Raw genomic sequence first — 27628 nt, 5'->3', positions numbered from 1 at the left:
AGAGCCTGCTCAGAGCAGGCACTGTGAAGCCTGCAGTGCTGTAAGTCAGATCGGTGATCTGACAGAGTGCTGTGCAAACTGTCAGATCACCGATCTGTGATGTCCCCCCCTGGGACAAAGTAAAAAAGTTTAAAAAAAAATTTCCAAATGTGTAAAAAAAAAAAAAAAAAAAAAAAAAAATTCCTAAATAATGAAAAAAAAAATATTATTCCCATAAATACATTTCTTTATCTAAATAAGAAAAACAAAACAATAAAAGTACACATATATAGTATCGCCACGTCCGTAACGACCCAGCCTATAAAACTGGTCCACTAGTTAACCCCTTCAGTAAACACCGTAAGAAAAAAAAAACGAGGCAAAAAACAACGCTTTATTATCATATTGCCGAACAAAAAGTGGAATAACACGCGATCAAAAAGATAGATATAAATAACCATGGTATCGCTGAAAACGTCATCTTGTCCCGCAAAAAACGAGCTGCCATACAGCATGATCACCAAAAAAATAAAAAAGTTATAGTCCTCAGAATAAAGCGATGCCAAAATAATTATTTTTTCTATAAAATAGTTTTTATCGTATAAAAGCGCCAAAACATAAAAAAATAATATAAATGAGGTGTCGCTGTAATCGTACTGACCCGAAGAATAAAACTGCTTTATCCATTTTACCAAACGCCGAACGGTATAAACGCCTCCCCCAAAAGAAATTCATGAATAGCTGGTTTTCGGTCATTCTGCCTCACATAAATCGGAATAAAAAGCGATCAAAAAACGTCACGTGCCCGAAAATATTACCAATAAAAACATCAACTCGTCCCGCAAAAAACAATACCTCACATGACTCTGTGGACCAAAATATGGAAAAATTATAGCTCTCAAAATGTGGTAACGCAAAAAATATTTTTTGCAATAAAAAGCGTCTTTCAGTGTGTGATGGCTGCCAATCATAAAAATCCGCTAAAAAACCCACTATAAAAGTAAATCAAACCCCCCTTCATCACCCCCTTAGTTAGGGAAAAATTTATTTATTTCCATTTTCCCATTAGGGTTAGGGCTAGGGTTAGGGCTAGGGTTAGGGTTAGGGCTAGGGTTAGGGCTAGGGTTAGGGCTAGGTTAGGGTTAGGGCTAGGGTTAAGGCTAGAGCTAGGGCTAGGGTTAAGGCTAGAGCTAGGGTTAGGGCTAGGGATAGGGTTAAGGCTACAGTTAGGGCTAAAGTTAGGGTTAGGGTTGGGGCTAAAGTTAGGGTTAGGGTTTGGATTACATTTACGGTTGGGAATAGGGTTGGGATTAGGGTTAGGGGTGTGTCTGGGTTAGAGGTGTGGTTAGGGTTACCGTTGGGATTAGGGTTAGGGGTGTGTTTGGATTAGGGTTTCAGTTATAACTTGGGGGTTTCCACTGTTTAGGCATATCAGGGGCTCTCCAAACGCGACTTGGCGTCCAATCTCAATTCCAGCCAATTCTGCGTTGAAAAAGTAAAACAGTGCTCCAGTGCTCCTTCCCTTTCCGAGCTCTTCCGTGTGCCCAAACAGGGGTTTACCCCAACATATCGGGTATCAGCGTACTCAGGACAAATTGGACAACAAATTTTGGGGTCCAATTTCTCCTGTTACCCTTGGAAAAATACAAAACTGGGGGCTAAAAAATAATATTTGTGGGAAAGAAAGGATTTTTTATTTTCACGGCTCTACGTTATAAACTGTAGTGAAAAACTTGGGGGTTCAAAGTTCTCACAACACATCTAGATAAGTTCCATGAGGGGTCTAGTTTCCAATATGGTGTCACTTGTGAGGGGTTTCTACTGTTTAGGTACATTAGGGGCTCTGCAAATGCAATGTGACGCCTGCAGACCAATCCATCTAAGTCTGCATTCCAAATGATGCTCCTTCCCTTCCGAGCCCTCCCATGCGCCCAAATGGTGGTTCCCCCCCCACATATCAGGTATCAGCATACTCAGGCCAAATTGGACAACAACATTTAGGGTCCAATTTCTCCTGTTACCCTTGGAAAAATACAAAACTGGGGGCTAAAATATAATTTTTGTGGAAAATTTTTTTGTTTTATTTGCACGGCTCTGCGTTATAAACTGTAGTGAAATACTTGGGGGTTCAAAGCTCTCACCACACATCCAGATAAGTTCCTTAGGGGGTCTACTTTCCAAAATGGTGTGACTTGTGGGGGGTTTCGATGTTTAGGCACATCAGGGGCTCTCCAAATGCAACATGGAGTCCCATCTCAATTCCTGTCAATTTTGCATTGAAAATTCAAACGGCGCTCCTTCCCTTCCGAGCTCTCCCATGCGGCCAAACAGTGGTTTACCGCCACATATGGGGTATCAGCGTACTCAGGACAAATTGTACAACAACTTTTGGGGTCCAATTTCTTCTCTTACCCTTCGGAAAATAAAAAATTGGGGGCAAAAAAATAATTTTTGTGAAAAATATTATTTTTTATTTTTACGGTTCTGCATTATAAACTTCTGTGAAGCACTTGTTGGGTCAAAGTGCTCACCACACCTCTAGATAAGTTTCTTAGGGGGTCTACTTTCCAAAATGGTGTCACTTGTGGGGAGTTTCAATATTTAGGCACATCAGTGGCTCTCCAAACGCAACATGGCGTCCCATCTCAATTCCTGTCAATTTTGCTTTGAAAAGTCAAATTGCCCTCCTTCGCTTCCGAGCTCTGTCATGTGCCCAAACAGTGGTTTACTCCCTCATATGGGGTATCGGCATACTCAGGACAAATTTTACAACAACTTTTGGGGTCCATTTTCTCCTGTTACCCTTGGTAAAATAAAACAAATTGGAGCTGAAGTAAAGTTTTTGTGAAAAAAAAGTTAAATGTTCATTTTTATTTAAACATTCCAAAAATTCCTGTGAAACACCTGAAGGGTTAATAAACTTTTTGAATGTGGTTTTGAGCACCTTGAGGGGTGCAGTTTTTAGAATGGTGTCACACTTGGGTATTTTCTATCATATAGACCCCTCAAAATGACTTCAATTGAGATGTGGTCCCTAAAAAAAAATGGTGTTGTAAAAATGAGAAATTGCTGGTCAACTTTTAACCCTTATAACTCCCTAACAAAAAAAAATTTTGGTTACAAAATTGTGCTGATGTAAAGTAGACATGTGGGAAATGTTACTTATTAAGTATTTTGTGTGACATATCTCTGTGATTTAATTGCATAAAAATTCAAAGTTGGAAAATTGTGAAATTTTCAAAATTTTCGCCAAATTTCCATTTTTTTCACAAATAAACGCAGGTATTATCAAAGAAATTTTACCACTATCATGAAGTACAATATGTCACGAGAAAACCTTGTCAGAATCACCAGGATCCGTTGAAGCGTTCCAGAGTTATAACCTCATAAAGGGACAGTGGTCAGAATTGTAAAAATTGGCCTCGTCATTGACGTGCAAACCACCCTTGGGGGTAAAGGGGTTAAGAATCCTAATCCACACCCAGGTGCCAACACGGCATGCAATGGACTTCAGACCAAACTAGAACTTATTTTTGTTTCAGGAGAGAGTTTCTGTGGAACAATATAGTACCGGACAATTGTTCAACTGCGATAGATTTTGTTCACGGCTAAATACAGTTGGTTGACTTTTAGGGTATTTTGGATATAGTTAAGGACAGACTATTCCTCTGAGTTCATTGAAGTCACATCGGGATGGGAGAGGGATATTTGGTTGGGGAATAGAGGCTATTTATTGTAAGATTGTAAACTTCTGTGCTGTACCACAGGCGAGCCCATAAGTTACACTCATATCCCATGTTCCCAGGGTGTAAACAGGTAACAGGTGGTCAGTTTAGACAGGTAGATTTAGGTCGGGGTCACACTAGTGATGAATATGGATGAGTGCTATAGAATAAAACGTTGCATAGCACTGGGACCAGTATTCATCTATGGGGCAGCTCACATCATCGTTTTTTATCTCGACCTTTTACAACGTGCGAGTGCAATCGCAGCATGCAGTCGCACCCACATAAGCCTATGAGTGCGAGAAGGGCCGGTATTAGACAAATTGGGGCCCTAGGCAAAATTCAAAGTGGGGCCCCCATGTCCATATAAAACACATACATGTTACACCGATATCGGTGTCACCAATGTTTTCAATCTGTGTGCCATCCATGTGCCATCCGTGTTTTTCCAGTATGGATAACGGAATATGAAATTACAAATCATCTCATATACTTTCCATGTTAAACACGGACGGCACAGGGATAGTACACAGACGGCATGCTTACACGGACTCATAGACTTGTATTGGCCCTTGTCATCTGTGCTGCTGGGAAAACACTGAAATGAGTGCAGCACCATAGGTTAAACAGAACACACGTGGCATCTATAAAAAACATGACAGGCCATGTGAAGGGGGCTGTACAGTCACATTATAGAAAATAGCAGAATTGCCATCTTTTTCTACATCCTACCTCACAAGCAGTAGAATAAAAAGTGATAAAAAAAATAGTCCTACATGTCCCCCAACCTACTCTGCTAAATCCCCTCTCGCTCCGTGGCCGATGGTTCAGGGTCCCTGATGGTTATTACTCATTTTGCAGCTATAACATAAGGTGCTGCCACAAGACCCCTGCAGCCCAGTGCTAAGACTGGCACATACCCCGAAGCCACAAAATGACTGTAGCCCAGTGCTAAGACTGGCACAGACCCCCAGAGCATCAGTGCTGGAGCCGCAGGGGATTTATCATTTCATGCTAATTGTTTTTACATTCTCAGAAAACCCCTGTAGAGACTGTTCACACGCACCATTTTTGCTGCGGATTGATCTACAGTGTTGGCAGGAAATATTCTGCGTTTTGGCAGCCTTTTTACTTGCATTTTTGCATCCCATTCATTTGAATAAGGAAAAAAAACGCTGAAAGACGACAGCAACAGATTTATTAAAAAAAGTGTCTTCTGGCCGCTGTCCATGTCTGGCAGAATGCATCGGGAGCAGTAAAGAAAGTGTGAACGGGCCCTAATATAAGATAAGACACAGGCATTAGACATACCATATTTTTCGGATTATAAGACTCCCTTTTTTTTACCCAAAATTTTGGGGGAAAATGGGGGTGCATCTTATAATGCAGATATACCTTTCCAGCCGCTGTGGAGCAGGGTCCAAAGTCTGTGCAGGTCGCAGGCTGGGATGAAGGGGTGATCGCATGTGCGGTGCGCCGCTGCGGGTGTTCGGTGCTGCGGGTGTATGGTGCTGCGGGGGCTCTGCTCACATTTTGTGAAAGGCCAGAGCCCCCGCATTTGCATGGTTTCCTATGGGGTGGACTCTGGGAAAATGGCTGCCGGGGGCGGCACATGAGCAGATGGAGATCTCGGCACCAAGATCTCGGGAGATGAGATTTCAGCACTGCGATCTCATCTCCTGAGATCTTGCTGCTGAGATCTCCATCTTGTCATACACCGCCCCCAGCAGCTATTTTCCCAGGAGTCCACCGCATAGGAAAGTTATTTTTACCCTGTATTAAAGTTTGCAATGTTTAAAGTGTTAATTACCTTCCATAAAGGGAAGCCTAAGTTTTATACCTGTTATATGCATTTTTCAATGCCAGGTTCCTGGTTGTCACAGTGGCATTGCTTTCCTAACGGGGAGAGTGATGTCATGCTTGAAAGCGAGGAAGGATCCCTTTTATCAGGTATTCACAAATATGCAACATGTTCTTCCTCCAGGCCGGAAGGGGGAGCTCTGATGCAGCTTGTGGGTGGCTCCCCTATATAGATATTCTAGTCTGGAGGGAAAAGGAGTGGGTCAGTCTGTCAGACGGACAGAGAAGAGAGCGGTCAGACAGTGACAGTCAGAAAGACTGAAGGGGCCATGCAGCCACTAGAAGTGCTGCAGCTCCTGGAAGGAGATAGAACAGAAAGAAGAACAGATTGTAGTGAGCTTGAAGGGGAAGTGGAGCGCAGGAGAGTGAAGAACTGGGGAGTTAGCAGCGACTGGGCTACCTCCCTACTGAGCGCAGACACCAGTAGCCAGAAGACCGAGGTTGTGAGGGACTCCACATCTCACAGCAGAAACTGGCAGGACAGCTGGATTACAAGTCACCTGTCCGCCCTTACACCTGAGGACACCGTAGCACATAGAGCCCAGGTCATGATAGAGACCCTGTAAAAAGGCTCGAGTTACCTGTCATACTTGAAGGGTCCTACCAACCTGGAGGACAGAACACGTGATGACCTTGTGAGAGGCTTAGGGCAGCAAGGGACTACACCACAGCGATAGAGGGAAGGCTTCTAACCCCACCTGGTAAGGGGACTCCCAACTTGCTTCCAAGCCGGCTGGACCATTGACACCTGTGATCTGGTACCCTGGACTGTGGTTGCCTGAATTAATCAGTAAACCAGGTAAAGAGACTGCAAATATGTGTCCTCCATTTCTTGCTACACCACCCACCATCTTTATCTATATACTTGGAGCCCTGGGGACCCAGCTTCACCTGTGGGAAGCCATACCATCTTAGCTGCCATAACATCATCCCAGTGGACCCCTTTTAGCAGAGTTGGTCACCTCTGACCGAGAACCACTGGTGGCATCACAAACACAAACTTTATTCATAACTAGTGTTGAGCGATACCTTCCGATATCGGAAAGTATCGGTATCGGATAGGATCGGCCGATATTCAAAAAATATCGGATATCGCCGATACCGATACCCGATCCCAATGCAAGTCAATGGGACCAAAATATCGGAATTAAAATAAACCCTTTCTTTCCTTGTAGGTTCATTCTAGATGAAGGAAAACAACTAAGAATAATGCAGGATGTATTTGGGGAGGTGGCGGAGACATTAAAGTCATAGAGGTTTAGCCCAATCAAATAGAATAGCATGTTTTTTTTTTTTTTTTTAAAGACGTTCGGAGTGACAAAGATATTGACTATGTAAATATTTTTTTTATTTTGTCAGATATTGATGTTTCACTATTCCACGCCCTTCCCCTTCTTTTTTTTTTAACTTTTCCCACACTTTCATCTTCATCATCATCAGCATCTTTGACATCAACTTCTTCTTCACCTTATTCATCTTCTTCTTCATCTTCTATTTTTTTTTTATTACATTCTTCATATTCATTTTATTCAACTATTATTATTCTTCCTATTCTACATATTCATTTTATTCAACTGTTATTATTCTTCCTATTCTACTTCTTCATCATATTCTCATTTGTGACAGGCATTCCCGTAGCTGTTATCTATAAAAGTTGGAAGATTACACATTCCGTTCTGCCAGTCACAAAAGTTACATTTGTCCGCGTTCAGTTTGGCCTGCAGCATCAGGCTTTATCCAGGGGCACCACGAGGAGGAACGGACTCACCCCCATACACTGCTTAGTCTTCTTCTGCATATAATTGAGATAATATCTTTTGCTCTGATATTAAGTGTTATGCTTAATGTTCTTCTGATCTTTGTTCTGCAGCCTCTTGTTCTTCTGCTTCTCGGTCTTCCATGTCGTCGTCTCCAGTGTCGTCATCTCCGCCGTCGTCGTCTCCGCCGTCGTCGTCTCCGCCGTCGTCGTCGTCATCGGGGTGGTCTTCCGGGTCGTCGACTTTAGGGTCTTCAACTTGGAAATGTAGCAGAAGGTACAAGAAGGCTGAGAAAATGCCAAGAACCAGATGATGGAACTGGAACTCGGATGGCTACCCAAAGGTTCAAGAGCCTATGGAACTACCGAGGACCAGCTGACGTTACTGGAACCCGGTTACTAAGCAGGAGGTACCCGTGCTAAAAAGCACTACCAAGGACCGCCTGACGTTGGCGGAACTCGGATACCCAGAAGGAGGCACCTAAGCCAAAGGCTCTGCCCGGAACCAGCTGACGGTACTGGAACCAGGATGGGGAGCAGAAGGTACAAGAGCAAAAGACACTGCCGAGAACCAGCTGACGGTACTGGAACCCGGATGGGTAGCCGAAGGTCCAAGAGCCAATGGAACTACCGAGGACCAGCTGACGTTACTGGAACCCGGTTACTAAGCAGGAGGTACCCGTGCCTGAAAGCACTACCAAGGACCACCTGACGTTGGTGGAACTTGGATACCCAGAAGGAGGCACCTAAGCCAAAGGCTCTGCCCGGAACCAGCTGACGGTACTGGAACCAGGATGGGGAGCAGAAGGTACAAGAGCAAAAGACACTGCCGAGAACCAGCTGACGGTGCTTGAACCAGGTGGTGGACCCCATGGCCCACAGGAGAGGAGAGAACAGCTAGGCCGTGAGGCAGCCGCAGTTACCGAACCCAAACAGTCCTACAGGGGGAGCTGGGCCTACTGGCACTACAGAACCAGCCTTGACTACCAGTTCACGCAGCCCACATAGGAAGCTCCTAAACTGGAGGCACCCTGGAGTTGGCTAACTCGACCGCAACACGACGGGGCAACGCATAGGTGTCTCAGTGAGTTTGACAGTACCCGGAAACAGCTGAAGGTGCTGGAACCAGGCTGGGCACGAGGGAGTACCTGTGACAAAAACACTGCCGAGAACCAGCTGGCGGTGCTGGAACCCAGATGCGTTGCCCCAGTGTGCAAGAGCCAATGGCACAACCGAGGACCAGCTGACGGTGCTGGAACCCGGTTACTAAGCTGTAGGTGCCCGCGCTTAAAAGCACTACCAAGGACCGCCTGGCGTTGGCGGAACTCGGATACCCAGGAGGAGGCACCTAAGCCAAAGGCTCGGCCCGGAACCAGCTGACGGTGCTGGAACCAGGCGGTGGACCCGAAGGCCCACAGGAGAGGAGAGAACAGCTAGGCCGCGAGGCAGCCGCAGTTACCGAACCCCAACAGTCCTACAGGGGGAGCTGGGCCTGCTGGCACTACAGAACCAGCCTTGACTACCAATTCACGCAGCCCACATAGGAAGCTCCTAAACTGGAGGCACCCTGGAGTTGGCTAACCCGACCGCACCACGACGGGGCAAGCCGCAGTTACCGAACCTAAACAGTCCTACAGGGGGAGCTGGGCCTACTGGCACTACAGAACCAGCCTTGACTACCAGTTCACGCAGCCCACATAGGAAGCTCCTAAACTGGAGGCACCCTGGAGTTGGCTAACCCGACCGCACCACGACGGGGCAAGCATAGGCGTCTCAGTGAGCTTGACACAACCCGGAAACAGCTGACGGTGCTGAAACCAGGTTTGGCACGAGGGAGTACCTGTGACAAAAACACTGCCGAGAACCAGCTGGCGGTGCTGGAACCCGGATGCGTTGCCTATCAAACATTGTCTTCCTACAGCCCCAACTAGTGGTGTTGGAGCAAAGGGTAAGCAGGGGGAGCAGAGTGTAGGCCGAAGCCTGCACTGGAGTCAGCTTTGTGTCTGCGTTGCGTTTGCAGGACACTTTGCCGGCTACACAGTGGGGGAACAGCAGGCGGTGCTGAACCCCACTAACACATTGGCTGGTGTTTTTCTCTGTGCAGCTAGCACTTCCGGGCAAAAACTAGCATTGTTACAGCCCAGGGTCAGCAGGAGGAGGAGAGGAGCAGAGTGTAGGCCGAAGCCTAGTTGAACCAATTTCAAAGGTAACCTTTAACCCCCCTCAGGTGTTACAAAGTACAAGAGCCACACCTTGTGCAGCATTAATGCTGCACAAGTAAAAGATTGCTCTATTAATTTGTCTACTTGCACACGCTGAATGCAACACGTACACAATTTAGCCCATTCTACAGTCAAACTGTAGTTGAGGCGTGACTTGTATTTTTAAGGAGACGCAGCATAGGTGTCCCAAATAACGCCTTTGTGCTTGGCGCAGCTTCCTGAGCGTTGTTTTTTGCTGTACAGGAGTCTGCGCTCTTGTGTTATCCCTTGGCAATGCCCTGTTAGCGCTGCCCGTCTTATGACCTCATTTCATGTTGGCCGCTGCGGTTAACGATGGCCATAAATCCCAGACCCACACTGCCTTTTCATAAATTCACACTGCGGTGCTGGGATTCGTGGCCTTGAGCAGTAAATATTTTCGACGCTCACACACGTCCTTGCACCTGCTTCGGACTGGGCGGCCTCTGCTGATCCCTTTTCGCATGCCGCGGCCATGAGGCCGCACAGTCTGAAGAAGGCGGAAGGAGATGAGTGACGACAGGCGAACATATGCACTGCTCGTGCCCATAAACCACACCCTCGCTGACAAAATAAATAAGACAACGAGGGGCGTTGTTTCACGCAGGGCGGATGCACAGGCGCAGCCAGCTAACCATGATGTCAAAAGACGGGAAGCGCTACCAAGGGGGGTGCTGCGTATCATTACAAAGGAAAGTCACACCTCAGGGACAGTGGAATGGTCTCAATGAGACACATTTTGTACGTGTTGAGTTCCACGTGGGCAAGGAGAAAAAGTCAGCCACCTTGTACAAATGCAGCAGTACTGCTGAACAAGGTGGCTGTTATACATAGAAACACCTGGGGGTGGGGGGCAGGCTCCCTTCAATTTCAGTTCATGTGCCTGCATGGCGTTTGCAGGTCACGTTGCCGGCTACACAGCTGGGGAACAGCTGGCGGTGCTGAACCCCACTAACACATTGGCTGGTGTTTTTCTCTGTGCAGCTAGCACGTCCGGGCAAAAACTGGCGGTGTTATGAGTCCAGGGTCAGCAGGAGGAGGAGAGGAGCAGAATGTAGGCCGAAGCCTGCACTGGTGGCAGCTTTTGTTCTGTTGTGCCTGCGTGGCGTTTGCAGGTCACGTTGCCGGCTACACAGCTGGGGAACAGCTGGCGGTGCTGAACCCCACTAACACATTGGCTGGTGTTTTTCTCTGTGCAGCTAGCACGCCCGGGCAAAAACTGGCGGTGTTAGAGCCCAGGGTCAGCAGGAGGAGGAGAGGAGCAGAGTGTAGGCCGAAGCCTAGTTGAACCAATTTCAAAGGTAACCTTTAACCCCCCTCAGGTGTTGCAAGGTACAAGAGCCACACCTTGTGCAGCATTAATGCTGCACAAGTAAAAGGTTGCTCTATTAATTTTGTTCCCTGCACACGCTGAATAAAACACGTACACTATTTAGCCCATTCTACTGTAAAACAGTCGTGGAGGCGTGACTTGTCTTTTTAAAGAAAAGCAGCACAGGTGTCGAAAATAACACCTTGGTGCATGGGCGCAGCTTCCTGAGCGTTGTTATTTGCTGTACAGGAGTCTGCACTCTTGTTATCCCTTGGCCATGCGCTGTGAGCGCTTCCTGTCTTCTGACCTCATTTCATGTCGGCCGTTGCGGTTAGCGATGGACATGAATCCCAGACCCACAGTGTGTTTTCTAAAAATCACACTGCGTGGCTGGGATTCGTGCCCTTGTGCAGTTAATATGTTTGCCGCTCACACTTGTCCTTACACCTGCTTCAGACTGGGCGGCCTCATCTGATCCCTTATCGCATGCCGCGGCCATGAGGCCACCCAGTCTGAAGAAGGCAGAAGGAGATGAGTGAACACAGGCAAACATATGCACTGCACATGCCCATCAATCACATCCTTGTTGTCCAAAAAAATAAGACACCGAGGGGCGTTGTTTCGAGCAGGGCAGACGCACAGGCACAGCCAGCTAACCAATGATGTCAAAAGACGGGCAGCGCTAACAAGGGTGGTGCTGCGTATCATTAGAAAGGAAAGTCACACCTCAGGGACAGTGGAATGGTCTCAATGAGACACATTTAGTACGTGTTTAATTAAATGTGGGCAAGGAGAAAAAGTCTGCCACCTTGTACAAATGCAGCAGTACTGCTGTACTAGGTGGCTGTTATACATAGAAACACCTGGGGGTGGGGGGCAGGCTTCCTTCAATTTCAGTTCATGTGCCTGCGTGGCGTTTGCAGGACACGTTGCCAGCTACACAGCAGGGGAACAGCTGGCGTTGCTGAACCCCACTGACACATTGACTGGTGTTTTTCTCTGTGCAGCTCGCATGTCCGGGCAAAAACTGGCGGTGTTAGAGCCCAGGTCAGCAGGAGGAGGAGAGGAACAAAGTGTAGGCCGAAGCCTGCACTGGTGGCAGCTTTTGGTCGGTTGTGCCAGCGTGGCTTGTGCTGGACACGATGCCGGCTACACAGCTGGCGGTGCTGAACCCCACTAACACATTGGCTGTTGTTTTTCTCTGTGAAGCTCGCATTTCCGGGCAAAAACTAGCGGTGTTAGAGCCCAGGGTCAGCAGGAGGAGGAGAGGAGCAAAGTGTAGGCCGAAGCCTGCACTGGTGGCAGCTTTTGGTCGGTTGTGCCAGCTTGGCTTGTGCTGGACACGATGCCGGCTACACAGCAGGGGAACAGCTGGCGGTGCTGAACCCCACTAACACATTGGCTGTTGTTTTTCTCTGTGAAGCTCGCATTTCCGGGCAAAAACTAGCGGTGTTAGAGCCCAGGGTCAGCAGGAGGAGGAGAGGAGCAGAGTGTAGGCCGAAGCCTAGTTGAACCAATTTCAAAGGTAACCTTTAACCCCCCCTCAGGTGTTGCAAGGTACAAGAGCCACACCTTGTGCAGCATTAATGCTGCACAAGTAAAAGGTTGCTCTATTTAGTTTGCTCCTTGCACACGCTGAATAAAACACGTACACTATTTAGCCCATTATACTGTCAAACAGTAGTGGAGGCGTGACTTGTCTTTTTAAGGAGACGCAGCACAGGTGTCAAAATTTACACCTAGGTGGTGGGCGCAGATTCCTGAGCGTTGTTATTAGCTGTACAGGAGTCTGCGCTATTGTGATCCCTTGGCCATGCGCTGTGAGCGCTGCCTGTCTTCTCACCTCATTTCATGTTGGCCGTTGCGGTTAGCAATGGATATGAATCCCAGGCCCGCAGTGTGTTTTCAAAAAATCACACTGCGTGGCTGGTATTCGTGGCCTTGTGCAGTAAATATGTTTGCCGCTCACACATGTCCTTACACCTGCTTCAGACTGGGCGGCTTCAGCTGATGCCTTATCGCCTACCACGGCCAGGAGGCCGCACAGTCTGAAGAAGGCGGAAGGAGATGAGTTAAGACAGGCGAACATATGCACTGCACATGCTCATCAATCACACCCTCGCAGCCAAAATATATGAAACGAGGGGGGTTGTGTCAGGCAGGGCGGACGCACAGGCACAGGCAGCCAACCAATGATGTCAGAAGACGGGCAACGCTACCAAGGGGGGTGGTGCGTGTCATTAAAAAGGAAAGTCACACCTCAGGGACATTGTAATGGTCTCTAATGAGACACATATTTTACGTGTTTAATTCTACGTGGGCAAGGATAAAAAAACAGCCACCTTGTACAAATGCAGCAGTACTGCTGTACTAGGTGGCTGTTATACATAGAAACACCTGGGGGGGTGGGGCCAGGTTCCCTTTAATTTCAGTTCATGTGCCTGCGTGGCGTTTGCAGGTCACGTTGCCGGCTACACAGCAGGGGAACAGCTGGCGTTGCTGAACCCCACTAACACATTGGCTGGTGTTTTTCTCTGTGCAGCTAGCACTTCCGGGCAAAAACTAGCGGTGTTTAAGCCCAGGGTCAGCAGGAGGAGGAGAGGAGCAGAGTGTAGGCCTAAGCCTGCACTGGTGGCAGCTTTTGTTCTGTTGTGCCAGCGTGGCTTGTGCTGGACACGTTGCCGACTACACAGCAGGGGAACAGCTGGCGGTGCTGAACCCCACTGACACATCACCTAGTGTTTTTTCTGTGTAGACAACACTTCCAGGTGGCAACTGACAGTGTTGAAACCCAGGGAATCAAAGAGGAGCAGAGTGTAGGCCGAAGCCTGCAGTGGAGCAAGTTGATAGGGAACCTTTAACCCCCCCCCCCCAGGCATTTGTTGCTGAAAGAGCCATCTTGTACAGCAGTAATACTGCACATGGAAAATGGTGGCTCCGAAAATTATGCTCCTTGCAAACGCTGAAGTACACACTCATATAATGTGTCCCCTCACACTGTCAAACCGTCCCGGAAGTGGGACTTTCCTTTGGAATGTGACACAGCAAAGCCGTCATTCCAACCCCCTTGGTGCCGTGCGCCACCTCCTCAACGTTGTTTGGTTCTGTCACGGAGCCCGCGCTGTAATGTTATCCCTTGGCCATGCACAGTTAGCGGTGCCCGTCTTCTGACATCATGTAGGTGTCAGGCTGGCAGTGCCTGTGCGTCCAAGCTGCCCGAGATCCAACCTTGCAGTGTCATCTAATGTAGTCCCACTGCGGGCCAGGGATCCATGGGCATGCGCAGTGCATATCATCGCCTCTCACTCACCTCCTTCCTGCTTCTTCAGACTGTGCGGCGTCACGGCCGTGATATGCTATTAGGGATCAGCTGACGCCGCCTAGTCTGAAGAAGCGTGAAGAAGGGGAGTGAGAGGCTAGTATATGCACTGCGCATGGCCATGGATACCAGGCCCACTGTGGGATCACATTAGACGACACTGCGAGGTGGGATTTCGGGCAGCGTGGACGCACAGGCGCAGCCAGGACGACAACAAATGATGTCAGAGGACGGGCAGCGGAAACTGTGCATGGCCAAGGGATAACATAACAGCGCAGGGCCCATGACGGAATCAAACAACGCTAAGGAGCCAGCGCACGGTGGCAAGGGGGTAGCAATGACGGCTGTGCTGCGTCACATTACAAAGGAAAGTCCAACCTCCGGGACGGTTGGACGGTGTGAGGGGACACATTACCTGAGTGTGTAGTTCAGCGTTTGCAAGGAACATAATTTCAAGAGCGACCTTTCCCTTGTGCAGTATTAGTGCTGCACATGGTGTCTCTTTCAGTAACAAACGCCTAGGGGGGGGGGGGACAGGTCCCCTTACATTTCAGGTGTGCCAGCGTGGCGGTCGCATGACACGTTGCCGGATACACAGCTGGGGATCAGCTGACGTTACTGAACCCCAATAACAGAGGAGCGACTGTTGACTGTGCAGACAGCACTTCCAGGCACCAACTGGCGGTGTTAGAGCCCAGGGACAGCAGGAGGAGCAGATTGGAGGTATTGCCGCACACACAGCTGGGGATCAGCTGACGTTACTGAACCCCAATAACAGAGGAGCGACTGTTAACGGTGCACACAGCACTTCCAGGCACCAACTAGCGGTGTTAGAGCACAGGGACAGCAGGAGGAGCAGATTGGAGGTATTGCCGCACACACAGCTGGGGATCAGCTGACGTTACTGAACCCCAATAACAGAGGAGCGACTGTTAACTGTGCACACAGCACTTCCAGGCACCAACTGGCGGTGTTAGAGCCCAGGGTCAGCAGGAGGAGCAGAGGAACAGAGTGTAGGCCGAAGCCTGATTGGAGCAAGTTGAAAGGGAACCTTTAACCCCCCCCAAGACGTTTGTAGCTGAAAGAGCCATCTTGTGCAGCACTAAGGATGCAAAAGGAAAAGGTTGCTCTTTTAATTATGCTCCTTGCAAACACTGAAGTAAACACTAAAAATGTGTCCCCTTATACCATTCAACCGTCCCGGAGGTGCAAATTTCCTTCGTAATGGGACACAGCACAGCTGTCATTCCTATCCCCTTGGTGCCGTGCGCTGCCTCCTCAGCGTTGTTTTAAGCTGTCACGGAGCCTGCGCTGTTCTGTTAGCCCTTGGCCATGCCCAATTAGCGCTGAATGTCTTCTGACATAATTTGGTGTCAGGCTGTCAGTGCCTGTGCGTCCACGCTGCTCCAGATCCCACCTCGCAGTCTCGTCTAACGTAATCCCACTGCGGGCCTTGGATCCATGGGCATGCGCAGTGCATATCATCGCCTCTCACTCACCTCCTTCCTGCTTCTTCAGACTGTGCGGCGTCACGGCCGTGGCATGCTATTAGGGATCAGCTGACGCCGCCTAGTCTGAAGAAGCGTGAAGAAGGGGAGTGAGAGGCTAGTATATGCACTGCGCATGTCCATGGATCCCAGGCCCGCAGTGTGACTCAATCAGAAGACACTGCGAGGCGGGATCTCGGGCAGCACGGCCGCACAGGCGCAGCCAGCCTGACACCAAATTATGTCAGAAGACAGGCAGCGCAAATAGGGCATGCCCAAGGGATAACAGAACAGCGCAGGCTCCGTGACAGCTTAAAACAACGCTGAGGAGGCAGCGCATGGCACCAAGGGGGTAGGAATGACGGCTGTGCTGCGTCACATTACGAAGGAAAGTCCCAGCTCCGGGACGGTATAACGGTATCAGTGAACACATTTTATAAGTGTTAAGTTCTGCGTGTGCAAGGAGCTAAACCAAAAGAGCTACCTTTTCCTTGTGCAGCATTACTGCTGCACAAGATGGCTCTTTCAGTAACAAACGACGGGGGGGGGACAGGTTCCCTTACATTTAGGTTGTTGTGCCAGCGTGGCGGTCGCAGGACACATTGCCGGCTACACAGCTGGGGATCAGCTGACGTTACTGAAACCCAATAACACTGGGTCGTATGTTTTGACTGTGCAACCTGCACTTCTGAGCCGCAACTGGCGGTGTTGGAGCCCAGGAATAGCAGTTCAGGTGGTAGAAAGATGAACACATCAGGAGACCTGGATGACACCCAATTACTTAATCAGGCAGAGGAGTGGCAAATTCCTGCGAGATCCAGGCCTGGTTCATTTTCAGGAAAGTAAGCAGGTCAACGTTATCGGAGGACAGTCGCATGCGACGGTCTGTTAGTACACCATCTGCGGCACTAAAGACATGTTCCGATAAGACACTAGCCGCAGGGCAAGCCAGCACCTCCAATGCATACTGGCTTAGCTCTGGCCATGTATCCAGCTTAGAGACCCAAAACTTGAACGGGGAAGAGCCATCTGGGAGTACAGTAAGAGGGCAAGCCATGTAGTCTGTCACCATCTGACGGAACCGTTGCCTCCTGCTGACTGGAGCCGCCGGTGATGGTGTAGACATTTGGGGCGGGCACACAAAAGTGTGCCAGAGTTGTGCCATACTGGGCTTGCCTTGGGCAGAGGCACTGCTTCTGCTCCCTCTTTGGGCAGAGCCTCCCCCACTGCCTCGACGCACTGAGCTGCTTTGTAAAGCACTAGCAGCACTCCTCTCAGTTGGACAGGAGAAGATGATGGAATTCACCAGTGTGTCGTGGTACTCCCGCAATTTACGCTCCCGGGTCAACGCTGGGATGAGGTTTTGGACGTTGTCCCGGTAGCGAGGATCGAGGAGGGTGAACACCCAATAATCAGGCATGTTGAGAATGTGGTCGATGCGGCGGTCGTTTCTCAGGCACTGCAGCATGAAATCCACCATGTGCTGCAGAGTGCCAACTGGCCCAGAAACGCTGTCCCCTGCTTGAGACATGATCTCTGCCCGCTCGTCATCACCCCACCCTCGCTGTACACACTGACCACTGGACAATTGTGTCGCTCCCTCCTCTGGACGGAGCTCTTCCTCCTCCATTGACTCCTCCTCATCCTCCTCACAAATTGGCCCCTGCGTACCCCTTTGTGAGGAACCACGTGGCGCTGACTCTCCAGAAGCTGATGGAAAAGGTGACTCCTCATCCTCCACCTCTTCCACAACATCATCCCTTAACCCTTGCAAAGTTTGCTGAAGCAGGCAGATAAGGGGGACAGTCATGCTGACTAGTGCATCATCTGCACTTGCCATCCGCGTGGAATAATCAAAAGGACGCAAAACCTGGCAGACGTCCTTCATAGTGGCCCACTCTGTGGTTGTGAAGTCTGATCGGCGCTGACTGCGACTTCTTTGCGCCTGATGCAGCTGGTACTCCATAACTGCTTGCTGCTGCTCACACAACCGCTCCAACATATGTAACGTGGAATTCCACCGGGTAGGTAGGTCACATATGATGCGGTGTTCCGGAAGGCGGAATCGGCGCTGCAGAGCAGCAATGCGGGATCTGGCCAAGCTGGAACGCCGCAAGTGAGCACACTCTAAGCGGACGTTGTGCAGCAGGGCATCAAGATCCGGATAGTCCCTCAGAAAACTCTGCACAACCAAATTGAGCACATGTGCCAGACATGGGATGTGAGTGAGGTTGCCAAGGGCCAAAGCTGCCACCAGATTTCGGCCATTGTCACACACTACCATGCCTGACTGGAGATTCGCTGGCAGTAACCACACATCGCTCTCCTGCTTGATGGCATTCCAGAGCTCCTGCGCTGTGTGGCTTCGATTCCCCAATGAAACTAGTTTCAAGACGGCCTGCTGACGTTTGGCCACGGCTGTGCTCATGTCGGTCATAGGTAAACGTTCACAGGTCCATGTGGAGGTGGACTGTGACAGCTCCTGCAGAGTTGATTCTGAGGAACTTGTGTAAGAGGAGGAGTCAATGCGTACAGACTGGATTCCTGCAATCCTTGGAGTGGGCAGGACACGTCCTGCGCCACTCGCACGATCTGTACCTGGCTCAACAACATTAACCCAATGGGCAGTGAGGGAAACGTATCGCCCCTGTCCATGCTGACTGGTCCACGCATCGGTGGTGAGGTGGACCTTGCTACTGACGGCGTTCAGTAGCGCATGTTTTATGTTTCCCTCAACATGCCTGTGCAGGGCAGGGACAGCTTGCCTGCTGAAGTAAAAGCGGCTGGGCACCTTGTACTGTGGGACTGCCAATGCCATCAAGTCACGGAAGCTGTCAGTCTCCACAAGCCTGAACGAGAGCATTTCCAGGGACAACAGTTTGGCAATGCCTGCATTCAGAGCCTGTGCTCGGGGGTGGTTGGCCGAGAATGCCCGCCTTTTCTCCCATGCCTGTACTACCGATGGCTGTAGAGTAAACTGGGAGTGTGAGGATGACTGGGAAAGTGGTGCTGTGGGTGGAATTACACAAGGTCTCTGGACAACAGTGCCAGAGGTTCTTCCATGGCGATCCTGGGAGGAAGCCAAACCAGCTGTGCGTGAGCTGGAGGAAGAGGCAACACGAGCTGAAGAGGTGGTAGCTGCCGCTGTTGGTTGGCCTACATCTTCAGTCTGTTTCTGTAACTCCACCGCGTGCCTGGTCCGCACATGTTTCCACATATTTGTGGTATTGAGGTTGCTGACATTTTTCCCTCTTTTTACTTTCTGATGACACAGCTTGCATTTGACAAAACAAATGTCATCTGCAACTGTGTCAAAAAAGGACCAGGCACTGCAAGTCTTGGGAGCGCCCTTTTTGGCTTTGGAAAGAGACAGGCTCCTAACGGGTGCCAAAGTGGAGGCTACAGGCTCCGCAGTCTTCCCCCTCCCTCTCCCTCTTTGGCCCGTAAGGGGAATCTCTTCCTCAGAGCTGCTCCCACCACCTTCCTGTTCCTCACGCCACGATGGGTCAACGACCTCATCATCTCCACTACCCTCTGCCACCAACTGCTCCTCCTGGGTAGTCTCGGCAGCACAGTACGCACCAGAAAGCGGCACCTGAGTTTCATCATCAGATGCGTACTGCGCTGTGGTCACCGGAGGCACTGGCCCACCCGCCTCTTCAGAGTCAGAGAGACAAAGCTGTTGGGCATCACTGCACACTGCCTCTTCTTCCATTTCTCCAATGCTGCTTGGCTGGCCCCCTGTTTCCAAGCCAAGAGATTCAGAGAACAGAAGTAGAGACGGCTCCTGTCCTGGGCTCTCTGACTGCCTGGCCAATTTGGCAGGTGGTGAAGAGACAGATGGCTGCTCTCCAGTGCTCTGTGCCTGAGAGGATGTGGCACTAACTGAAGTCGATGCCGAGGCGTTAGCTGCCATCCACCCGACAACGGCTTCAATTTGGTCTTCACGCAGCAGCGGTGCACGGCGCTCTCCGACAAAGCTGCGCATGAAGGACTGTTCCCTGCTGAAACTGAGTGACGACGAGTCACCGGCGCCCGCAGCAGGCACAGAATCACCACATCCTCTCCCTGCTCCTCTCCCTGCTCCGCGCCCACGCCCTCGTGCCTTACTCCCTGCCCTCTTCATCTTGGTTGACAGATAAAGATAAGCAGAAAAGTACTAAGGCCTTAGTGTGCTTATTCCTGAAATGCTCCTCCTAACAGGTGTAAGAAACACTAATGTTGTAAAGTGTGGACTAAACTTTATTATTTTTCAAATGTGGCCTACACAAGTGTTAAGTTGTGTTTGGTGAACTTTACTTTTTTTTTTTTTGCAGATCGGGCTACAGAGCTAGTTTAAATCACACGGAGACCGTGCAGACAGCCGTAAACGGCGCTGCAAGGCCCAAAAAACCTCCTCTAGGTTATCCTATTTAGTGTTTTTCCACTATTTAGCTGGAGACTAGGGTTGAGCGAAACGGGTCGAAATTGTTCAAAAGTCGCCGACTTTTGGCAAGGTCGGGTTTCATGAAACCCGACCCGACCCCAGTGGGGGGTCGGCCATGAAGTCGGCGATCTTTTGAATCTGGAATCGGAATTCCGATCCCGATTCCCGATATGTTTAAGACATCGGGAATTGGTATCGGAATTCAGATTAAAGTGTAAAATATAGAATTAAAATAAAAAATATTGCAATACTTACCCTCTGACGCGCCCTGGTACTAACCGGCAGCCTTCCTCCTTCGAATCCGCGCTTCTAGGACCTTGCCGTGACGTCGCGGTGACATCGCGGCTTGTGATTGGCCGCGCGGCCGCCCATGTGACCGCGGAAGGAAGCAGGGCGCTTCCGAGGGTGAGTATATACCTAATAAGAATATACTCACCCTCGGAAGCGCCCTGCTTCCTTCCGACAGCCTTCCTTCCTAAGAATCAGCCCTTCCAGGACCTTCGGTGACGTCGCGGGTGACGTCGCGGCTTGTGATTGGCCGCACGAGCGGTCACATGGGCGGCCGCGCGGCCAATCACAAGCCGCGACGTCACCGCGACGTCACGGCAAGGTCCTAGAAGCGCGGATTCGAAGGAGGAAGGCTGCCGGTTAGTACCAGGGCGCGTCAGAGGGTAAGTATTGCAATATTTTTTATTTTAATTCTATATTTTACACTTAAATATGGATCCCAGGGCCTGAAGGAGAGTTTCCGCTCCTTCAGACTCTGGGAACCATGGAAACCCAATGCACTGCATTGGGTTTCGAGTTTCGGCCGACCCCGACCCCGACTTTTTTATAGGATCGGCCGATTTCACTCGACCCGACTTTTCCAAAAGTCGGGTTTCGTGAAACCCGACCCGATCCTATAAAAGTGAAGGTCGCTCAACCCTACTGGAGACGGGTGGAAAGACACTAATAGGGATTTTTTTTGTTAAATTTTAAACAGGCTGCACTATTTGAAAAAAAGGAAATTTTTTTTCAAGGTATGAGGCAGTAACGCACCCTGAGCTGAATCCAACCGGCTATGGCTGCACACAGACTACAGGGCGAGCTGCGCTCACACAGAGACCGTGCAGACAGCCGTAAACGGCGCTGCAAGGCCCAATAAACACCCTCTAGGTTATCCTATGTAGTGTTATTCCACAATTTAGCTGGAGACGGGTGGAAAAACACTAATAGGAAATTTTTTTTTTTAATTTTAAACTGGCTGCACTATTTGAAAAAAATGAATTTTTTTTTCAAGGTATGAGGCAGTAACGCACCCTGAGCTGAATCCAACCGGCTATGGCTGCACACAGACTACAGGGTGAGCTGCGCTCACACAGAGACCGTGCAGACAGCCGTAAACGGCGCTGCAAGGCCCAAAAAAACCCCTCTAGGTTATCCTATGTAGTGTTTTTCCACAATTTAGCTGGAGACGGGTGGAAAAACACTAATAGGAATTTTTTTTTTTAAATTTTAAACAGGCTGCACTATTTGAAAAAAAGGAAAATTTTTCTCAAGGTATGAGGCAGTAACGAACCCTGAGCTGAATCCAACCGGCTATGGCTGCACACAGACTACAGGGCGAGCTGGGCTCACACGGAGACCGTGCAGACAGCCGTAAACGGCACTGCAAGGCCCAAAAACCCCCCTCTAGGTTATCCTATGTAGTGTTTTTCCACAATTTAGCTGGAGACGGGTGGAAAAACACTAATAGGAAATTTGAGAAAAAATGTGCAGCAGGCTGCACTATGAGCAAAAAAGGACAACTGTGTGAGGCAGTGTGAACCCTCCGTGAGCTGAATACAACCGGGTATATGGCTGCACACAGACTACAGAGTGAGCTGCACACACACACACACACACAGAGACCTTGCAGAACGCTGTTAAAACAGCGCTGCAAGGCAAGAGCAAGGTGAACAGTGAAGAACACACAGCGTTTTGCTAAATTAGCCTTTGGAAAGGAAAATAAAGCAATTAGCTATCTCAACTGGCCCTCAGTTAGAACACAGCGTCCTGTCCCTAACTGAAATCACAGCAGAGTGAGCGCAAAATGGCGGCAGCGTTTTTTATAGTGCTGAGTGACATCATTTCAGCAGCCAATCACAGCCTTGCCAGTACTTACATGCCCACCATGCTAAACAGGATGTGCCCACACCTCCATTCATTCCTCATTGGCTGCTGCGTTCAGTTTGAATTCTGGGAACTTCCGATTCCGGTATCCGATACGCGGGAAGTATCGGAATTCGGTATCGGAATTCCGATACCGCAAATATCGGCCGATACCCGATACTTGCGGTATCGGAATGCTCAACACTATTCATAACTCCTTTAAAGACTTTTCCCCTTAACATGGGCGCCCAGGGCCATGGACCGGGTCGCCACCGCTGTGACACATCCAATTAAGTACCGGACCCAGTACCGAGTACCCCATTGCCTTGGGGGGCATTACACATGCGCCATGCGCACTGCCCTGGAACTCACATCAGCTGATGTACTGATATCTTGCCTGCGTGTAGTGGAGGCCCGAGATCACACCCTGCAGTGTGTTATGATTTATTCACACTGCGGAGCCGGAAATCTGGCTGGAAACTTGATGTAAGTTCCAGGGCAGCACGCACGGCACATGCCCAAGAAATAATTGCAGAGAGCAGGTGCCAGTGACGGCACAAGACAGAGAGGAGGCAGCGCCCGGAGGCATGATGGACGGCTGTAAGGCGGCTGAGTCAGGGGGGAGAAAAATGTACCCCCAGACTCAATACAGGTATGGAGCACAATTTATAAAAGTGAATATTTCAGCGTTATTAGGGATCAAAAACATAAGAGCCACCTTCACAGAATGCAGCCTTAGTGCTGCAGAAGGTGGCTCTTTTACCTTAATAGGCCCTGGGGGTTTACAGGTTCCCCTTAAGGAATTGTGTTTTTTTTTTTACTAATTCTCCAATAAATTAGTAGTTGATTTATAGGATATATGACATTGAAAATTGTACAACGAAGAGTCGCAATCAGGCTTAGGCAAAAGCGCAGTTTAAGTAACACACAAATTAAATGCAATGACCCATAGTGGAAGATTGCTTGTTTCCTCTATCCAGCCCAAATTCTCATAGCAGCTTCATCAAGCAATGAATAAGATTTGTCCCGTGGGCATCTTTGGTTTCTCTTTTTTGCAGTCCATCTTCCCCTCTGGCAGGGTTCCCGCTCTGTCTCTATTCTGCTTATATGAGCTGTAGGTGGCCGATCATCAGTCACTTTCTGCTCCGGCTACCAGAGATATGTGGTCAGCGGGTAGTTCCTGAAAACCCCTTTATTCAAATTTTCACCTGTGCTGAAATGTGAAACTCCCGCTTTTCCTTTTATTTCTAATTTATAGTTTTAAATTATATATTTAATATAAAATAACAAAATATATGTGAGAGTTCACAATTCATTGAAAGCAAGTACATAGTTGTTAACCTAAGATTTGGCCTTTAAGGTAAAAGTCTCCCAATTTTTTTTCGTAAAATCAGGTACATAACAATTCTGATACACATGAGCACATATCACATCTATACTCTAGTTGTGCTTGTGCAATATTTGCATCTCTACAGCGAATTTAAGATAGAATGCAACAGGCAAATAATTAACCAATTGTTAATCATCAAGTCTACAGTCGAAATGGTCATATTATGAGGGTACTTTGTTAAAGGTATGAGCAGGATTGCATCCATGGGGTCTGGTTGTCATGGAAACTACACCTTCTGTCTAATGATGGAACCAAGTACCATCATGGCTACATGACAATGTGATTGAGATAAGTAGAGGGCAGACTCCTCCTGGTGGCAAGCAAGTGATAGCGCAGCCGCACACTTTATTGCTCTTATCTCACTTATTCACTTATTCAATAATGTCCTCATTCTTTACCTAAACTTCAGCTTTAGATAAATCATTTTCACACTCATCTTACAAATATGTAGTCTTATAAATTTCCAATTTTGTTTACACTTTTCCAACCAATATTTTACAATGCTTTTGTTATCTCTGAAAATTCAAGATTTAAAAACAACCTGTCATGACCCCAAATGCTGCAACCCTGCATATATTATTATTATTATACATTTTTATAGCGCCATTTATTCCATGGCACTTTACATGTGAAAAGAGGGCAAATATAGACAAATACAATTAAACATGAGCAAAAAAAAGGCATACAGGTACATAAGGAGGGAGGACCCTGCCCGCGAGGGCTCACAGTCTGCAGGGTATGGTTAATCTGCAGGTTAATAGTCTTACAATGCTGTTTGGCTGTCTTAGGCCGGAGTTACAGTAGACCGTAATACGGACAAGTGCTATGCGATAAAAAATCGCATAGCACTCGGACCAATGTTAATATATGGGGTAGCTCCCATCATGCGATTTTCACCGCATATCGGCCGAGAATCACCAATGAAAGTCTATGGGTGTGAGAAAAACTTGCACATCACACAGACCATCAGTGTGACTTGTGAGAAATACGCACCGGTCTTCTATAGAAAAGCCAGCAATTCAGTGCGGTGTACAGTAAAATCACACTGACATGTTCAAAATAGAATAGCTAAAATAATACAGTATGGAGCATCATGTGTGGCCATTATACAGTATGGAGCACTGTGGGGCCATTATACAGTATTGAGCATCATGTGGAGCCATTATACAGTATGGAGCACTGTGTGGCCATTATACAGTATGGAGCACTGTGTGGTCATATTTTTTTCTGTTTATAATTATTGTTTATGAAACAGTGTGATCAGCAGTGCTAAATGGGTATGGTTGGGGTGTGGATATGGGTGTGGCTAGTTGTGAAATGGGTGTGGTCCTGGGTGTGGCCTAAAATTTTTCCACGACACTACCTTTGTCCCTCTTTGCCTTCTTCAAAAGTTGGGAGGTATGGCTATATCCTGCAGACCAAAAGGAGCAGGACCATAAGCCTTATTATTAATGCATACTTAAAAATCCTGCATCTCTGATTATATGGAGTTGCATTAATGCGTATGATGTGGGCTGCTTACACAGTTTGAAAGGCATCGAGCATTACATAGAGGTTTTAAAACAATACATGCTCCCATCCAGATATCCAGATAATGTCTACTTCAGTGAACACCTTGCATATTTCAGCAAGACAATGTTAAACCACATAGCAGAAGAAAAGTTTAAGTGATGACCTGGCCTTCCTATATTCCAGACCTTTCATTGATAAAAAATATTTAGCACATTACGAAATAAAAAATCCGGCAAAGTTGACCCAGGATTGTTGAGCAGCCAGAATCTTACATCAGACAAAATGGTACAATATTCTACTCCAAAAAATACAGCAATTGGTCTCCTCATTTTCCAGACGTTTACAGACTGTTGTTAAAAAAAGTAAGCTACACAATGGTAGACATAACCCTGTCTCAAGTTTTTTTCAGATGTGTTGCTGCCATTGATTTCTTAAAGGGAATGTCAGCAGATGAGGTAGGGGTTAGAACACAGATTTCAGTGATGCCTCTCTTATCAAGCTCCTTTAGTTTTTTTCACTTGCAGTGACTGTTTTAGCATCAGGAACTTTACGCTGCCCTCAACAGGGCAGATAAGTATGCCTGCACCGGAGCCGGTATGAAGATCGGAGGCGCCAGACCTGGACCTGCGGCGCCCATCGGACCCAAACCGAACTGGGACCGCCCCTGGGTGAGTAAAATCTAAATTGTTTTTCTTATCTTTCAGGTTACATAGGGGGCTTATCTACAGCATTACAGAATGCTGTAGATAAGCCCCTGATGGTGGTGGCCACAGTTTATAGGGCCAAAATTAGGTGACAGATTCCCTATAACAAGGCTGGGACACAGCAGTGCTGCATGGGAGTCCACCACTTCCCTGGTCATAGGCACCTCACTTTCTATGGACATTGTATATACAGAGCATGGTGGGGGGTGAGGGCAACTTCACCAACCTTGCTTCATTGCTAAATCTAAAAACCCTGATTTTTTAAATTTATTTATATGTTTTTTGCCGTCCATATTTAATAAAGGCATTTTATATCTACTTCTTCTTTGGTGTACTTTTATGGTTTTTGTATCTATATATTGGCTGTGGTTGTCCCTACTCTCCGATGAGGTAGCAAAAGACTGCTGACAGATTCGATTTAATTACGGTAGTTCATTTTTTCAAGTGAAATGGAAAATATAGAATGTTCTACTTCTGATCTGTGTTATATTTTCTGTGAATAAATTTGTCTATAAGAGATTTTCAAATCATTGCATTCTAATTTTATCATTTTACACAGCGATACAACTTTGGAATTTGAGTTGTATTAATTGGATGACAGCGCTCAAGATTATGCTTTGTGGTCACTAGTATGACTTTATCAACCTATTGTATCTTTCAATAAAGTAACCTTTATTAGAACATTTTGTACTCCACATTGGAATTTGGTTTTCTCTGTATATACAGTAGGTAGCCCTTTTAAATGGGTATCTAGACTATAAGGATATTTTGACTGGGAATTTTTTCTTAAAAATAACAGGTATTTAGAGTAAGGAAATAAAAATGTATAAAAAAAAATCCATCCGGAATATGAAATGACTTGTGATTCTGCCTACATAGTGTGATTAGAGAATATATGGGATATTTCACCAGAAAAAGGCTCTGTGAAATATCAGTTGAGTTATCTTGATATTTGAGTCTGATTAATGGATTACACAATTACTGGGATCATTTTAACCCCTTAAGCCCCGAGGGTGGTTTGCACGTTAATGACCGGGCCAATTTTTACAATTCTGACCACTGTCCTTTTATGAGGTTATAACTCTGGAACGCTTCAACGGATCTTGGCGATTCTGACATTGTTTTCTCGTGACATATTGTACTTCATTTTAGTAGTAACATTTATTCGATATAACTTGCGTTTATTTGTGAAAAAAACGGAAATTTGGCGAAAATTTTGAAAATTTCGCAATTTTTCAACTTTAAATTTTTATGCCCTTAAATCACAGAGATATGTCACGCAAAATACTTAATAAGTAACATTTCCCACATGTCTCCTTTACATCAGCACAATTTTGGAACCAAAATTTTTTTTTGTTAGGGAGTTATAAGGGTTCAAAGTTGACCAGCAATTTCTCATTTTTACAACACCATTTTTTTTTAGGGACCACATCTCATTTGATGTCATTTTGAGGGGTCTATATGATAGAAAATACCCAAGTGTGACACCATTCTAAAAACTGCACCCCTCAAGGTGCTCAAAACCACATTCAAGAAGTTTATTAACCCTTCAGGGGTTTCACAGGAATTTTTGGAATGCTTAAATAAAAATGAATATTTAACTTTTTTTCACACAAAATTTATTTCAGCTCCAATTTGTTTTATTTTACCAAGGGTAACAGGATAAAATGGATGCCAAACATTGTTGTACAATCTGTACTGAGTACGCTGATACCCCATATGTGGGGGTAAACCACTGTTTGGGCGCATGGCAGAGCTCGGAAGGGAAGGAGCGCCATTTGACTT

The sequence above is a fragment of the Ranitomeya imitator genome, chromosome 1, assembly GCF_032444005.1.
Source record: "Ranitomeya imitator isolate aRanImi1 chromosome 1, aRanImi1.pri, whole genome shotgun sequence".
In the NCBI taxonomy this organism is placed as follows: domain Eukaryota; kingdom Metazoa; phylum Chordata; class Amphibia; order Anura; family Dendrobatidae; genus Ranitomeya; species Ranitomeya imitator.
This window is presented reverse-complemented; position numbering follows the sequence as displayed.